The sequence below is a fragment of the Zonotrichia albicollis genome, chromosome 3 (assembly GCF_047830755.1).
Source record: "Zonotrichia albicollis isolate bZonAlb1 chromosome 3, bZonAlb1.hap1, whole genome shotgun sequence".
NCBI lineage: Eukaryota > Metazoa > Chordata > Aves > Passeriformes > Passerellidae > Zonotrichia > Zonotrichia albicollis.
Window position 1 is genome coordinate 40,290,424 of NC_133821.1, and position 18,261 is coordinate 40,308,684.

Consider the following 18,261-nt stretch of genomic DNA (forward strand, 5'->3'; position numbering starts at 1 on the left):
CCAGCACACTGTGATTGCACAGGTACACAGCAGATGCCATTATTTGAGCTGGCATTTACCAGCAATTAAAACACAATAACTACAGAGCTTGTCAAGACATTTTCTCTTTGTGGGATTGGTTTATTTCCATATTATAAGTGAAAATAGCTGCAATTCCTGTTGACAAACATTGACACCTCACCTAACGCACCAGTTTCTTTACATCTTGAGGGTTTTCAAACTTCCCAATCTCTGTCCATTTACAATATGCTTCACAGTATTTTGGAAATGTTTTTTCTTGTCAGAAATGAGTCATTTGCCACTTATCTGCCCCACACTGATCCTAAATAGTACAAGTACAGAGTAGCTAAGCAATGTTGTTGTAAACCCAGCCTTCTAGGGTTTCTTTTTCTGGCAGTGTATGTCTGGGTTGGCTCGTCCTTTTGACATCCCATCACAGATGTTGTATAATATCACATGTCTCTTACCCTTCCACCCCCGCTGAACAATCATAAGAGCTGAGAGAGGTTTATTTTATTCTTAATCAGAACATAATTTGAGGCTGATATTTTTTTTTCCATAGTTTTAAGTAATTTCCCACTGCCTTGATCCTCAGTAAGAAATCTTGTCTTTGGGAGAAGTCAGACATCTTGTGCTGCTAGATTCAGAAAACACACTCAGTGCTCCTCCAGGAAAGCTGTAGCACCTGAAACTCACCACTAGAATTCAGACTGCCCTGAATTCAGTCAACTCTCATCACACACGGACAAGACTTATGCAACACATTCTATGTTCTTCTTTATCTGTTTCAGCCAATAAGATGGCTGAATGAGAATTGCTGTGTTTGTTATCAAAGTGCATCTAAGAAAGAATGAATGACAATCAAGTTGGACTTTAGAGCAGAGAGTCCCATTCAGCAGTTCTGAGATAACTGGAAATGAAAGCAGGAACCTTCCTCAGCTCCATTGGACTCTCTGGCTGGGCCAGGAACAGAGACAGGGCTAAGAAAAATAAGTTTTAAGAAATATGTAAAAAAACAAGAGGATTCCTCATTTATTTTAATTAAAACACTAAAGAAGCCCCTAGGTCCAGTTGGATACACTGAATTGTCATCTTCAGTTTCTCAGCATAACATCAGTGCTGCATCATTTATGGAGGTGTATTTGCTTAAGAGTAGTCCTCGTTAAAATTCAATTACATTGAAACTATATAATCCCTCATTGTAATAACCTGATAAAAAGCCCTTAACTGCCACACCACATGCCCATTTAGCAAGAAAATTAGCTCAGCAAAGCACATAGTCTTAATTTAGCAATTAGGGTGCAGTTTGTATCAGGCTATTTCAATAAGATTGGGAAGCAATTTACAAGGTAGTTTTGCTCATTGCTAACTATTAAAGACATGTCAATAGTGAACAGAATCCCCTGTGCAGATCTGCATAGAAAATAATGTATTTGTGCATTTCTAAGAGTAAAAAAGTTACTATGGACCAGGTCTTCTCTTTGTAGCAAATTTGCCTAATCAGTGTATTGTATTTTCTTTCTGTGCTAAAAGGTGAAATAGGTATGTGTTACAAGAATATATTACAAGATGAACCATGTTCCTACCAACACTAGGGAATTGTCCTCGATTCTGAACTAGATTTTTTGAAAGGTTAGATGTGACTTTTAGGGTCAAATTCTCCCAAGTGTACCTTAGAAACATTGAGTGGAAAAAAAGTTTATTGAATGTTTGCTGAGGAATGAGCTGTAGATTAAATGAGGCTCAGTTAGGATCTGCTTGTGGGTCTGGATGACTTTGACAGATTTATTAATCATGAGGAGATCATAGCCTGTAGATCTTTCCCACCTTGACTTCATGAGGGAAAAACTTTTATCTGTGAAACAAGAATATTTGTTGAGGGGTGATACCAGTGACATGAATTGTATTTCTGTAAGGTCCAAGAGAGTCAACATTGTGAGAAATAGCTACTCACTTTTCATAGTTTAGGAAGATTTATTAAACCTTATCAAAAATACAACAAAAGACTGAATAAAGAAAAAAGGTTACAGCACCAGGAGCAAAAGATTTTCCCTGCCATGTTCTCAGCCCTCTCACCATGGAAGTTTCCCTTTTTTAACCCTTTAACCCCTCCCAAAGTTCTGTCCATCAACCCCTTCTTCACTGTCCAGTGTTGGAGATCTCTTCTTCAAATCCTGATTGGAGGTCAGATGTCACCATTGTGACAAGCCAGCCCTCCCAGGTGTCCCAACTTCAGCTGTCTCTTGATAATCACGCAAGGGGGTAAAACACAACTATAAATCTATAAAACTTTTCTTAACCTATATACATGATATTTGCCTATTTATTGTGAGAGTCAACCATCGCATTACTCATCTATCACAACGTGATATTGTTGATCTCCTCTCTGCAGCTTTTATCGCAGACCAGGTAACAAAAAAGCACATCTATGCAGCTTGCTCTCAGTACCCATAACTAGCACCAGCAGCAGCTTTTAATTACTTTGGTATATGTGAAGAAGTTCACCATTGATAATCAAAGCTAAAATGTCTCCTAGAAACAAAGTTATTGACGGTGTCTCAAAGTTTTCAACACACAGAAGCCTACTAGTGCCCTTTGCCAGTGTAGTAGAGTAGTAGGTTTCAAACACCATAATTTCAAGATAGCTCCAGGTCTCCAGAGGCAAATTGGGGAATTTTAAATTCAAGATTAATGGAGAAAAGTCCAAGGGGAAGCAGTGATACCCTGGTGTTTAGGCTCTGGCTACCTGAGCAGTCAACATCTGCTTTGACTGAGATCTTATGTGATCGAGAAAAGTTGGTTATACAGTGTCTTTTCACTTTGTCCTTTATTATGCTGCCCAGTAGATGGGTTCTTTCCTTGGCATCTTGGTGTTTTTTTTTTAAATTGATTTTTTAAACAATGTTTCATGACAAATTTCAGAAGCCCTTTCATGGGAGCCAATCCACAGCAGAGAGTTCTTTCTCACTGGAGCTGTTGCTAACGCCACAATATTGCAGGGAAGGTGGCAGGAGTGATTCAGGAATGAGGATACATTTCTGAGGTTATTCAGAGCATTTTTAATTCATGTTCCTTCTAGCTATCTTTCAATTTATATTTAAAACTTCACTGTGGTCCCTTGCTGTTCATTTTGTTATGAAGTGTTAATGTTTCTCTAGAAGTATACATCTTTTATTTGTATGAGTGATTTTTATCTCTTACTAAGTCTCTTTGCCATGCTAATGAAGTGAATTACTAGCTTTAATTAATATAATTACTAGCTTATTTTCCTTGGTATTTTTAATAGCAGAATTGAAATTCTATTTGTTATTTATAAGTTTATGTAGAAACATAGATAGACTAATAGTTGTTCTGTTCTCATGTGCAATATCAGAATAACATAAAGGGTTACCAGTAATAAACTAATGCTGAACTACCCAAATGAAATAGCTAATTAAATGAAATTTTGTGCATATTTATCTACATTTTCTTTTTTTTATGTGCAAGAGTATTATTACACTCACAAGTACCCTTTTATCACAGACAAGGTTTTACATCATGGCAGACATGAATTTGACTGGGCAGGAACTTGGTAGTAGACCATACAGCTGTTGACTTTGCAAGTCCTGTATTATTCACAGAATTTAGGCTTTCATTTTAAAACAACTAGAAAACAAACCAAAATTCTCATCAGCCCTTGTAATTTTAGAAATACTCGTGTGGGAGTCTCACTGTGATTTTACTCATTTTCGCATCTGAAACAGTCACAAATAGGAAAATGCAAGCTGCATCTACCTGATTACCTGAGTTTTGCCAGTTTTCAATCAGTCCATTGTGGTTACACTATGAACCACTCAAGATACAGAAAATCAGGGGTCCTCAGGTAGACAGACACAGAAGAAATAATTTATCGATGGCTCAGTGAATTCCTATAACCACAGTTCTAAGGGTCACAGCTACCTAGAATCTCTGCTGAGCTCCTGTGATAATGGTGAGCCTTTCCTCAAGATATTGCCAGGTTTAAGTGATGTTCTGTAAAGTTTTCAAGTGAAGACTGGAAAGATATAAAGCAACTTGGAAATATCTTGTCAGAAGGCATATAACCCACAACTTGTCTTGACTCCACAGGGTCTTTACGTATTAGAAATTCTCTACTCTTTTGTCTTTATTGTTCTAAAGGAGGTTGCACCTGTTGTGTCCATTCCATGACAGGCTGGAACTGACTGATAGCATGATCTCCCAAGGAGCAGCAAGAGCAGGTTTCTTTTGAGGGTGACAGCAGAGCTAGCAAGGCTGTGCCTTCCCTGGCAAGGACATGGCCCCATAGTATCTGAAGAAGAACAGAGCAGGTCTGGTTGTGGGGGCTCACACATGCAGCCAGGCCCCCAGGACAGTCAGAGAATAAGTTGTGATGCCTGTAGGTACACTCAGGCTCTGCTTCCAGGCTCTATAAAGAGCCCAGGAAGAGCAGTTCCCAGCTCAAAGGAGGCTCAACCACACCAAGTGGATTGTTTTGGCCTTTATGTGCTACTGTGAAACAGCTTTTCCTCTCCAGCCTCTGGGCACTACATAAAAAAATAGAATGAGCAGGCAAATAACTACAGGCTGGCCTATTAAGAACCTCAAGATTAACTCTTCTACAGACATAATCAGCATACCAAACATTTGTAGAGCATAGTCCAGACTATACAAATTACCAGCACATCATTGACTGAGGTGAAAAATACTGCCAGTGTCCTGAGCTTGGGCAAGGTGTTTCCTTGGTCACATATATCCTACCTTCTCCACCTAGAAAATGAGGCAGGCAGGAAGGTTTAGAACCTGAACTCCTGTGTATCTGCAAATGGCTTTGAACACCATGGGTGAAAGACAAACTGAAGGGAATACTCACTGGAAGCTAGCACTTGAGAAGACGTGAAGTGGAAAGTTCTGAAACCTGAGCAAGTGACAAGAAGGAGCAAGGAATGAGAGAGGACCTACAACCGTGCTTATTCCCTCTGATGGTGTGTGTCTAAAAAAGAGATAAAAAATAAAGAACAGAAAGGAAGTGGTAGGCTGCCACAATGGGCAGACCTAACTGATTACATCAAACAAATGACCTCCCCACAGTGATTTATGGGGTAATCTCTTCACTAAAGGTGCAATTTATCAGTGAGTAGCCAGTACAATTAGTGCTGCTTCATGTATCACTTGAGGTGCTGGCTCCTCAGCAGGATTTTCTCACACAGTTTGTTATTACAACCAATGAAAGTTTGACTGGCCCTGCTTTCACCTGGCACAGGAATTGCTGCTTGGGGCTGAAGACCACAGGAGGTTTCTGCATCCTGAGCAGAGATCTACTTAATTGATGGGTTTGAGGCAAAGGGGCTGTACAGAGAGACATAAACTGAGGACTCAAAACTCTATGAGCAGGACAAGTGATACACCCAAAAATGGAAAAGTAGCATTTGCTAGGGAGCAGTCATACTAAAAAGGAATGTGATCTGCTGAAAACTAACCCAAGCTCACTTTCTGTGTTGTCATCTCTTAACAAAATGGGGCTTGAAAAATGGGCAGTTTAATGTTTTTGAACTGGAAGGAATGAGTATGTGTATTTATGGTTTAACAAGTTAATCAAGAATTAATCCTCTATGATGCATAAATAGTGAGTCTTAAAGTGCTTAAGATACAATAAATAAATAAATAAATAAGTAGCACAAGTAGCAAGGGATCGATATAGAATTCCGTCTGATGTTTTAAAGCATAAGGGAAGAACTGCAGCAGCAGTGAAACAGATAGCTCTCCTCCATTCTTGCTATTATATATGCCAAAAGAATTGGCTGCAATTTAAAAGACCATAACGCCTGGTTTACATTCCCTGAGTTAGAGAGATGAGCTGCTTTCATAGCTTACAGGCTAGTGGTTACAAATTTACCATTTGTTATGGTTTCTGAAGAGATATTCTCAATCACATGCCTTTTGTGGAAGAGGTTTGTTTTCTTTCTAGGATGCTCTGAGACCAAAATAATGTCATTAGAAAATCAAGACCTAAATCTGTATACAGGGAGGGTTAGGATGATGGTTTTATTTTACAGAGATAAACACCAGCCTTAACAAAGAGCAGAGCTCCTTCTTTACCCTTTCTTTCAGTTTTCATTAGTGTCTAAATCTGCCAGCCTGGAACAGGTTCCTTTGTCAGAGAAATATAGCCAAAGAGATGATTCAACTTTGTGCTGCATGTGAAGTAGCTCAGAGCTGCAGTACTGATGAAGGAATCAATACAAGGGCATGGATAACAGGATGAGTGGGAAGTCTTTCACACTTTGCAGGTTTCCCTTGGGAAGTATGCTGCTGCTGCTGAGGAAATTATTGTTCTTACAATGGTGTTCGCTGCAAGCATAAAAAACTATGCTGAATTTATCCTGCTTATTCTTACACTTCCATACAGTTTCATGGCTCCATATGATCTGTAGAGCAGATCAAAAGGCCACCAAGTGCACAGTGGACTGTCAGCAAAATCGTGGGCTTGAGAGCGGTTCTCATTGCTCATGAGTGGAAGGAGCAATTTTGAAGTCAGCAGGATGAGGGTTTTGTCTTCCATGGAAACTAGCAGGTAACACACACCCTACTTAGAAATAAGAGCACTGGCAGGATACAGAGACAGCGCTTTTCTGGAAGCCTATTTTTTCTGCTTAGTAAGGGAGGGGAAAAATGTCCATTTTTATTGCAAATGCCTCCCAGTCACTGACTTTTTCCTGGATCAAAGGAGTGAGATCCTCCTTTGGAGGTATGGAAGTAACATTTTTCCTGTTAATTTTTGTGAAGCAAAATGGAGAACTACAGGTTCCTTTTTTAGCCAGTATATTTCCAGTTTTGAAAAGATTTCAAGGAGTATCTTGTGCCTTTAAACCAGGAGTTGAAGCAAATGGGAGCCAATCTGGTCTGAGGCTATAATGGTAAGAAAAGAAGGGAAGGCAGGAAGGGAATATAGACATAACTGCCTATAATTTTTTAGTGTTAAACCATTGTTTGTGTTTGATTTCCATTTCCATGCATGTCAGTTCACATCTGTGTCCTAGTTCTAATTCTTTCTGTAGGGTGATTTTCAATGACTGCCTCAGAAACTGCCCCCTCCAGAACAGCTTTAAGGAAGCAGAAAGATTTGGCATTTGAAGGCAAGGCTATGCTGTTTGCTCCCGAGTATGCAAGTTGTGCTAATCTCTGAATGCCTAATGTAAGGTTCTTCCAAGCCATACTTCACTCTCTGTGCTTGTGCAACATTCACTGTTGTCCAATTGCACAGAAGCCATCCTGGGCAGAATTTAGCCTTGTCATTTCTGAGACTATGAGTGCAGATATCTGCAAATGTCTTCACAAGCAAGTCCATAACAACTGGGTGATTAATTACAAGGTGATGAATTAAGGAGTAATTCAAAATTTTTTAGTACCAAAAGAAATAGGTTTACCCAATAAAATACCCAAACATAAGTTTTACTACAAAAAAAAGAATGAATTGACCACATACCTCAAAATAAATTTGCAGAACATTTTGTTATAAGATGTTGTAGGGATCAAAGAAAGGTTCATTCAAAAGCAGTGAAACACTATATCATTCAGCTAGATCATTCGGGGTCTATTAACCCTCATGGTCTAGATACACCCTTCAACTTAGCAAGTCTTAAAGTTTATTGGCACCCAGGTGGGTGTTTTCTGGGAAGTGAACCATACCAACACTATTCTGATCTGCATCAGCTGGTAGAGATGGGATGGGGAATTGAAAATGGTGTCAATCTGACCCAGCACAGTGGTGCTTGCACACTGTGGTTCTTAGATTCAGTACTAAATACCCTTACCCTCACTAGCTCTGAAAATGCCAAATATAATATTCCATTTTCCTCTTTCTACTGCAAGACAGCTGCTGCTTTCTTTCTCCATAAAGAGTTTTAGTGTGGTTTGGCCATATTTTGGGCTGGTGCAAGGGCTTCTGGTCCTAAGGGTAGCAGGAATTATTCACTGTTTGCTCCAAAGCATTTGCAAGCTGGGTTGTGTTGTTTATCCTCCACTCTATTAGGAAAAAATATCTTTTGACTGCTGGCATTTCAAATACAAATCACTGAAAATAATCCACGTCCTCAAGGAAAAAAACCAAACAATTAAACATGAGGTCCTATAATCTTCAGTAGAGGATGGCCTTTCCATTCCACTAAAGAGCAAGGGAAAAGCCATCATTTATACTGGGAAGTGTGGGGCGGTGCAGTGGACAACAGTACACCAAGAGAAAATTAATTCTTTCGTATTATTTAGACAATACTGATTTCAAGATTACAGATCTACTTTGTGGGCATGGCACGTTTGCACTGCTTTCAGCTCATATCAACACACTGTTGATCTCTGGACTGTCACCTCCACACACTTGGAAGATCACAGTGCATAGAGGTGACAAATAGCCCCGTCTCAGGGAAAGTTAAAAAGTGCCTTTTCTTATTTGATTACTTCTTTCTTGCACAGAGACATGCTGTGGCTGAAAACTAAATGAGCATTAAAGTGTGAAATTAATTTCTGATTTTCAAACAAAGGGGAAGATGGGACCGTGTAAGAACAAAGTATATTCACAGTGAAGAAGACATTTCAGAATACCTCATATTGTCCTGCTCTGTCAGTGCCATTGCACCTACAGGATCACCAGCTTCTCCCATTTAACAGCTCAGACTACATGATCTGACTGTGGTTACAGTAAGATCTTACTCCAGCTTCAACTTCAAAACCCTTATCTGGAGACGAGAGTATTCTACCACTGGCTGTAATGACAATGAAATGTAGATTGGTCTAGACTGTGGTCATCCTCAGATGTGTGGCAGGAAAGATCTCAGCAGTGCTGCACATCTGATTTTGAAAAGGAAGAAGGTTTGGGCCATTTGGGGCAGAGTAGAGCAGAGTACACAGTCATGATTTGGGCAGTTTTCCTAACACTTTCCACCCTATTTCTTTGTCAAAGAAGTAGAGCACTCTTTGCTTCAGACAATAAACCCATCCTTGCTTATAACTGAGAGGCCAGCTTTGGTGTGCTGGGAATCTTTTACATGACTCAGGCTGTGAGGCATGCTTCCAACACTCCTAATTTGTGTTCAGTTTGTCTTACCCTAATGTTTCTATTTAAAAGTAAAGAAATTAGGTCAGGAACCCATAATGACCATCCCTGGATTTTTGTACTTTCTCTATGAAAATGCTGTGAGATCGACCTTCCAAAGCAACAATACTTTCTAAAGAGAACAGTTGTAGCTCATTTCCATCTGGACCCATATGAAGTGGATAGAGAGAGAGAAAATAAGCTCACTGCAGCTGTGTTGACTCAAATTGCTTGGCCTCCAGGAAATCAACTACACTTTCTTTCAGAAAATGTTTTTTGACAGCTTCCCTGATCATCCCCATCCACTGAGGAATTATGCACCAGAGCAGTCATTCCCACATTTCACTGGTCAGGTCATTGATGTAGCTACTGCAGCTGATTTGATATTGTCCAGATTTTGCTCTTCCCTTCCTTGTGAAGCTGGTGCATCAGTGCACATACACTGGGATCCTGTAAAACTAGGGAACCTTTATTTTTGTAGGCCATTGCCACACTGCCTGCATTGCCTATATCAGGAAAAACAGTAGTCTCCCACACTGGTCCCACTCAAAAGCATCAGCACACTGCCCAATGTCTGCACACACTGTACTTTTTCCTCTGAAATTCCTGAAATTCTGGGTTCAGAGATGCCTGCATAGCTGCCTGGTGACTGCATGGCAGCGACAAAGAATCCAGGCTGACTTCTTAGCAGCAAAATACAATCCCTTAGAAAAAAAAAAATGGATGGAGCGCCATAGTTCAGCTTCCCTGTGATAGAAGATTTTTCATCTTCTCTTTACACTGGAAACTGAAAAATTCAGTCATGCTTATTTACCACATGTAATAGAAGAGTTAAGCAGAGAAGCCTGGTTTTCTAATTCTGGCTTTTGCACCTGTCATCCCTTCCCTCCCTTTCCTGTTCTAGTCAGAATTTTCCTTCCCTGCTATCTGTGATAGGTCCCAAAGAATTCTGGACACTGAGGGGTGAATCTGCCAATTCACAGGGTGCACAGGCCCATGCCAAGCACTTTGCCAAAAGCCAGAAGAAGAAAGGCTGTACAGTTTTTTCTTATACAACAAGCCCAAGAAAAACCATACTATTAGAACACCAGATCCATCTTTCCTGGCATAGCAAACCCACTTCCCATGAGGAGAAGTTCAAAGAAATTTTAAATCCAGCCAGAAAATGGCTGGATTTCCTATGTGATCAGAGACATCAGGTGAACACCATACATGCAGGGTGTGCAATGAGCACAGTTAATCTGTCCTTTTTTGAGCAAGTAAAAAAGCTACTAAGAAATTTCTTTGTGCTGCATGTGAAGAAGTTTCTGTCTGAAAAGCTATTTCTTGCATACATAAAACAGAACAACTCCATCTCCCTTTGGGGTATTACTGAAAAAGGGCCAGTGATTTCCCATAATTAAATACAATTGCTTCAGTTGTATGGACGCTATCCATAAAGAGCCATGCTCCTCCTGCAAAACTCATCAATATTTAAAATGCAGCAAATACACTGCATTTAAAAAAAATGTGACATTATTATCACTGTTATTGGGGCACTTCCTTCTTTTATTTTGAGCTTTATCGGAAATAAATTTTTGTAGGTCTCTTCTGAGATATCCTTCTTATGAAATGTATTTTGTGAAAAGTAGCCATGATAGCAAGAATTTCCTTTGAAAATATTATCACCAAGGTGATTTGCTTTTATTCATTCAATTTCATCACTAAATCAGGGTCTCTCACCATTTATACTGCACTGATGCAGTATTCCACACAGACCTGGCTTTGTTGTAATGCTATGTAATGCAAATTTAAATTTCCTCTGAAGCGATTTCACAGTGGAAGTTATCTCATATAAATGCAACATTAACTAGCCATATACATTTCTAATATCAGTAGAATCTTGTGGTTTGACAGTTGATCAGACTTACCCTTCTACAGCTAAATTTATTCCTGGTTGCTATGTCAGTCTTATCTCTACCTCTGAAGAATTTCTTCACTCTTTTTTATTTTTTTAAATCAGGCACTCTGCTGATTCCATCAATCCCTATAACCAGATGAGTTAAGTTTTAGCAACACCACATATCTGAATATGTGGATTTCTAGCACTATACAGGTTTCCACATTCTCTGAAGCTTGTATAAAAATAAGTCCACATAGTTACAAGCTTTTGCTCAGAAAGCAAGATATAATTGGAATTTGTCATGTTGATGTGGAGAAGTCTATAAAGAATATCAGAAATATTCAATTTATTTCATAAATTGATTCTCTTCAATTTATGAAAAACATCCTTTCAAAATCTCTTTTTCTTTTGTGTAACTCATGTTGCCCTTCTACTTAACTGTAATTTTCAGTCCTATGTGTTTGCAGTTTGTAGACAAAATGATACAGCTCTGAACTGAATTTCCAAACAATTTTAAGTCTACATAGCTACAAAAACTGCATAACCCAAGAGGCCATTACATTTACCAAAAGGGTTTATTTCACAAAAATAAGCAAGTTCAAGTGCAGAAATGTTCTCTTTCATGTTTTAGCTTCAGCTCCTTGCAATATGATGGAAAGCAGATGTCTTGCTACCAAGAAAATATTTCCTCCTCAACTTAAGTGGTAAAATATTTGGAGTGCACTTCAAAGGACTTGAGATAAGATTTTAAAAGAGCTGTGTGTAGAAAGAAGAAAATATCTTGTGAATTTTTGAGATGGGAAATGATAAAATAATTGTGCCAAAGCCCAGAACACTGCTTTACAATCATTTTTTTAAGATTATGAGGTTTCATTTGCCACATTTTATTTTCAAGATGCATCATTAATTCAAGCAGCTGAAAATGTTTTATTCAGAACCTTTTTTAGTGCAGGCACCTCATCCTTTTCTTCTTCCAAAATAGACACAGAACAAAACAACTCAGAAAGTCAGTTTGTTGATTATACTGATTGTATCTTAGAACCGATAGAAAGTCCATAGTATTTTCAACTTTTTATGGCTTTTGATTTTTAGTTCTGCTCTCTGTCACCTTACAGACTGAGAAGAACTTTACTGTGAGCAGAGCACAGGAGTGTAAGATTTTTTCCAAATTAGCTGAATCTAGATTGAAATTACTTCTGGGCTCTATTTAGTCAGTTTGCGTGCCTGGCTGTCAGGAAGCTTAATAAAGCTCTGCATCTAAAGAGCAAGAGAAGCAAAAGTGAACACAACTCAGCAAAGTCCTGAGGCTAAATAAAGGACACAAGCAGGTCTCCTTTCTGTTCATTAAATATCTTATCTTAAATCAATCTCAGTCTATGTCCCCTCTTACACCTTTTTAGATGGCCCCACTTACTTCTGTGCCCTTTATTTTGGGCTTTGTTATTTTGAGATTCTCTGTGCCATATCTCTGCCCTCACACCAGGCACTCTTTTTGCAAAAAGAGACTTAAATTACAGCAGTATTCAACTCATGTAATGTTCAATATCTGCAATACAGATGGCTGCACTGAAGACAGTTTCCCTCCAGTCTCAGTCACTGGACACAAGTGACAGAGAAGATTAATTACAACATCCAGCTCAGATATAGATGTGTATGTTGCAAATGTTAGCATTCATCCAGATTAATCCTATCCCCAGTGTCTGACTGAAAAATCTGCCTTTGATTCTGTTCTTGTTAAACATTATTTCCATGTCTATTTCTTTTCCCCCTGGTGTCAATGGAAACAACTTTCTTTTCCGACTCCCTTTTCCCTACTCCCATCTTTTGTGGATGCACATAGAAGTCATATTCTGTAGGACATGGGCATGTCCTGGAACAGAGGTCAATGACACATTTTCATGAGCAGCCTTTTCACAGACAAAGGACCTCACATCTTCCTGGCAGGACACTAAAGTGCCAAGCCACTGAAGGGTTTGCCACTTACCCCACATGGGAGCTCTTTCCTCACCTGAAGTTAAAAACAAACTTTTCCTTTTCCTTTGTTGAATGCATCATGTTCAAAAGCTGAGATGCAAAAATCCAGATTAAATATTTCATTGAAATTTGATTTAATGCTTTACTTTCTCAAATGCAATAGCTAATATGACAGCAGAAATTCCATTATTCACTTTTTACCAGATACCAGTCTCCTATTGTCCCAGAAAGCCATGTGTGCTACAAGAACTGTTGTCTGTCCAACACTAGAAACAATGGGATGGAGATTTTCAAAGCTATCTACAGGGCACTTAGATCTTCAGAAACTCCATTTCAATTGTTTCTGTAGGCATTTGTTTCACTGCAGGATTAACTCTTTTGAATATTATTCAAAAGAGTTAATCCTCCCCTCCAAGGCCTCCACTGAGCTTCTTCAGGACAGGAGGAATATTCAAATTATAGGACAACCTATATAGTCATTGCTCCAGGGATAAATGGACAAAACTTGGGTCTGCATAGGAATAAATGCATTAACAATATGAAATACTGTCTCAGATGAAAAAAATTATTTTAGTTTCCAAGACCATACACCACCTGTTTGAATTCCCCTGTGGGGATGAGCAGAATCCCAAAGTCTGCTGCTTCTACTGCCCTTTCTGTTTTGCTTTGCCATATGCAAACACTTCCTCCCACATGAAAAGGAGATTTTTCCTCCTTTCTCTTTCATTTATTGCCTTTTTTTTTCTTTTTTTTTTTTTGCCAAAGTCATGCTTACAGATCAAAGCTATTCTCTTGCTTCTGGAAAAAATAAAAAACTTTCATTCCTCTCTGTTTATCCATATATGCATATGTATGTATGCATATATATATACATATATATATAACTATAGGAACAGAACTGTTACTCAGTTTTTCTGAGAATTACTTTAACAGTAGTAATGAAAGAGGAAAAAACTATTAGGAGGAAAATATAAAATTTTTGTTTTCACTCTATAAAATTGTTACTTATTACTATTATGCAAGACTGTAATTCATGTTTGTGCAGTGGGTCCCATTACAAGTTGTGCGTGCCTCATTCCTAAAGGCCAACCTGAATGTCTCCACCATGAAGCTCAAGTTTTAGTCTTCTCCTGAAGGACATTTCTGTAACTCTGAGTTCTTTATTATATATCACAACTGAGTGACCAAGAGTTGGAAGTGCTCAAGTAAGGACTGCCTTCACTTCTCAATCTTATCTCTCAGGTTGCAAATTTTACAGCAGATTTTGGCAATAAATGCACTTCAACAACTGAGATGAAGTGTAAGGATGTGGTAGATATGTCTGAGAAATCCAAACAATCTGCTGACCTTGGAAGTGAAAAAGTTTTGTAACCCAAGTGCATAGTTTGAATTCTTTATGCATTAACACTGATACATAAAAAAACATGAAAGAAAAATCTCTTGGATGCAGAATGCCCAGCTGAGTTCAGGCACATTGCATATAGATTAATAATTTGGATGTCCTTCAGAAAGTTCTTCTGAAGACTTCACAAACCCCTGAGTTAAAGACATTCTCTACTCATATTAAAAAATGCTTTTTTATGAACCACAAGAATTTTGTTACTTTGCAGGCTTGTCTAGGGAACCCAAATTACACATTCAGAGGAAAAGGCAGCTGTTCTGACCCTTGTCAGGGAGGCCCCAGATGCTGATGCACTCTGTGGTCCAAGGGTGACACCCATCTGGATGAGCTAATGGGTGCTCTCCCATCTCTCTGGATCACCCTTCAGATTGAGGGGATCACTGCTCAGAAGCATGGAGCACATTATGGGATGCAGGGAAAAAGCATTTCAGGACTCCACAAGACTCATTATGGGATGTCTAGGTGAAGAACCAAAGGTGAAGAAAGGAATGGGTCTAGGTGGCTTAGGAACACACATGGGAAAACAGAGGAAAAAGTGAAAAAAAATGGGCTGATTGCTGATATACAGTTTGCTGTTCAGTGCACTTTTATGACTGTGCATGGTGCTCAGCAGAGTTTGCTTTATGTTGCTGAATTCCCTTTCTAAGGATTTTTCTATTATACATGTGTATATGTGGGGGTCTAAATGCCAACAGCTGGAGTGGCCCCAGTGTCAGTGGTGCAAGCAACTGGAGGAAGTACAAATGTGTAAGAAAGTACAAATGCACGACTGAGTGAATGAGCTTTAGTAAATATTGAGCCAGGCTTGCTGGTGAAATGGCCTGGGGATCAGATGTGTTTGTGTTTCTGAGTAGGAAGCCATGCAAGGAACTGGTACCAATGGGGCCAGGGGAGTCCCAGCCACCCATTGGTGACCTGTCTGTATGTACCCATGAATTTGTGTATGTGTGAGCAATGGGGCTTTGCCAGCAGCTGCAGAGGGGCTCTGGACCTCCAGAGTTCCCATGTCCAGGTGCTGGGACCCAAGGATGCTGGAATCCAGGGAGCAGGTAATGTGTAAGGCCAGCTGCTAGACAGACAACTGCGTGGTAGAAATATTCACATGTATACATACATATATCTTCTGCTCATGGACCTTCCAGCTGATCAGCCAGGCAGGAGAAGAGATGAGGCTGCTGGGGCTGTTCATGCTTGTGCCAGTGCTAATTAGCCTGTCTGTGCTGATCTGTGTGTCCAGTTGTCTCTATATGCATTCTATATGTGTGTTTCTGTGTGTGTGCCTACTGGGAATCCATGCAGACCTGGGGAGTGTGGAGCTGTGACGCCTCACCTCTCTCAGGTCACTGGATTTCACATAAAAACACAGAGACAATAATTTACATTTGTTTTACTTTAGAAATGAGACTTGTAGTAAGAAACTTACATTTCTCTCTGAGTTTCTCTTGAATCATTACTACTCCTGCTGAAGGTTTTGCCAACCCAGCTTCTGGAGAGAAGAGTCTGCCACAGTCAGTAATAATAATATCAACATAGTGCTTACATTGCAACTCTGTCTGAAAAGCTCTTTGAAAACATCTGCTAATTAATTCAATTAATTAATACAATTAGTCTGTAAAAACACTACACACTCCTCAAGTCATCCACTTGTAAAGCATTTCCCTTCTAACTTTTAAGAACTAAAAATATAACTGCATTCAATTCCCTTAATACCTGTCATTCTTACTCTGCACCAATTAAGAGCTGACATATTCCTACCTAATAACTGGAAATAGAGAGACAGTGAGAGGAGGGAAGATTGTTTTAGGGTATTAAAGGGAATGTAATTAAATATTTGTTCAGGAGTAATTGTGCATAAATTGCATTGGAATTAAGTTTCATATCATTAGTACATCTTAATTAGTGTCTTTTCAATGATCAGTGTTTAACTCACAATTGTTTTGCTTTATTTTAAATTAAGTACTTCTTTGTAAACCCTTTACTTAAATCCGTTGCCCTTTTTCTCTTGGCACTAGAATTGATGTTTTTGATGTTATTAAATGTCTGCACTACAATGTGCCCACTACAATTTCCCAGTCATGACATCTCAACACATTCCTCATAATAAGTGAAGATTAATTTTAGTATTTCTTGCCTTAATTTTTAGAATATTTTTATATATATCAATATTAAAAATACATGGGTGAAGTAGACTTGTGCACTTAGCTGGAAGCAGCAGTCTTCTCTAACTTTTGGAGATGAAAGGTTAATTACATCAGGGGAAAGGCAATACGGTATTAAATAATAGAACAGGAAGATGTGAATTAAGGCAGAGCATCTTTTGATCTGTATGATGGAGCACAGTTATAACAGCTGCATCAGAGCTACCTTGGCTGCTGGAGGTCATCTGGTCAAGTATTGCTGAATCATGCAGAAACAGACAATTTTATGGATAATAAAAACACTAATAGAGTTTTGCATAAGCATATTGCTTCCAAGGAGCAATGACTGACTCATCTTCAGAAATATAAACTTTTTGGCAGCTCCTAAAACCAGATTTCCATCTGTAACTAAAGTCGCAATTCAAGAGAGAAAAGTCTATGTCTTGGTCACAGAGATGGTGATAAATTGCCACTGAAAAATCTGTAGGAGGACAAGTAATTAAAAAGAAACAAAAAACCCAAACAGCAAACCAAACCAAAAGCCAAAAAAAAAACCTCACAAGTCAGTGTACTCAACATGAGATTTCACACATGTTTCTCTTTCCACATGCAACTTTCCATCTGCTAGCCATACATATCCATGTCCCTATATTCAATATGTCACATCTCCATTTCTATCTTTCATCATTTTAGAGTGGAAAATTTTTAATCTTGTAATCTTTGTTCTTTACTGGAAAAATGGGATGGCAGACAACTGTTAACAATTATCTAAGAATAACTGTATTGACAGTTCTTATTAATGTGTAGTTTTGCAAGTCATTCTGAGAGTGTAAGAACAGCTCTTCTGGATCAGACCACCAGTGCATCTAGCTAAATATTCTCTGAGAAAGCAAGGGAGCCTGAGCTTTTAATTTAATCCACTCTCAGTATTTCTCAGTATCCACACTTATTTTACTAAGAGTAATAGAAATCACAGCCCTGGTAATCTCCTCTAGTATCTTGTTTATGAAAACGGGGTCCATGAATCTGTCTAATTTCTTATTCAGCATTTTAATACTATCTGCTTCTGAGCTTCCTGTGCCAAAACTGTTGCAGTAATTTCAGTTATCGTTACACCTAGCTGAAAAAAATAACATCTCCATGATGCAGTTCATGTGTCTTCATCAGCACTTCGTGTTTAGGAAGTCAATGTCAATTGTCAGAAAGACTTTAGAAAGAGTAGCAAATGAGTGACTTACAGTAGGCCAGCACCCTTTTGCCTGGAAACATTCATTGAAATAATAGCAAATCTGAACCCAGATCTTGGAAGCCTTTGTCCCTAGCCACTGTGTTGAGCCACTCTTACTGGGCTGCATTTGACAGGCACTGCATTCACAGAGGAGGTGAGAAACAGGATTAGGTAAAACTGTGGCTTCAGGCTGAAGATGAAACTGCATGCCATGTCCTCAGAGTAACAGCTTCTGCTGAAAACAAGGTGTCAGTGAGCATAAAGGAAAAGATTGAGAAGTGGATGTGGTAGTTATATTGGGACTGCAAGGTGTCATCCCAGTGCGGACATGGGAGACACAGACACAGTCTTTGGAGAAATATCCAAGAAAGCTGAAATCAAAAGCCAGTTTGAAAAGAGCTACTAGGACAGATTGGGACTGACAAGATGAGCTTAGCTCCTTTAGCCTCACTAAACATGAGGGCGAATTGAATGACCTGCCATAGCATCTTCCAGCCTTGGTTTACTCTGTTTAAGAGTCTGAGAAATGCTGAATTATACAAAGTAAATATT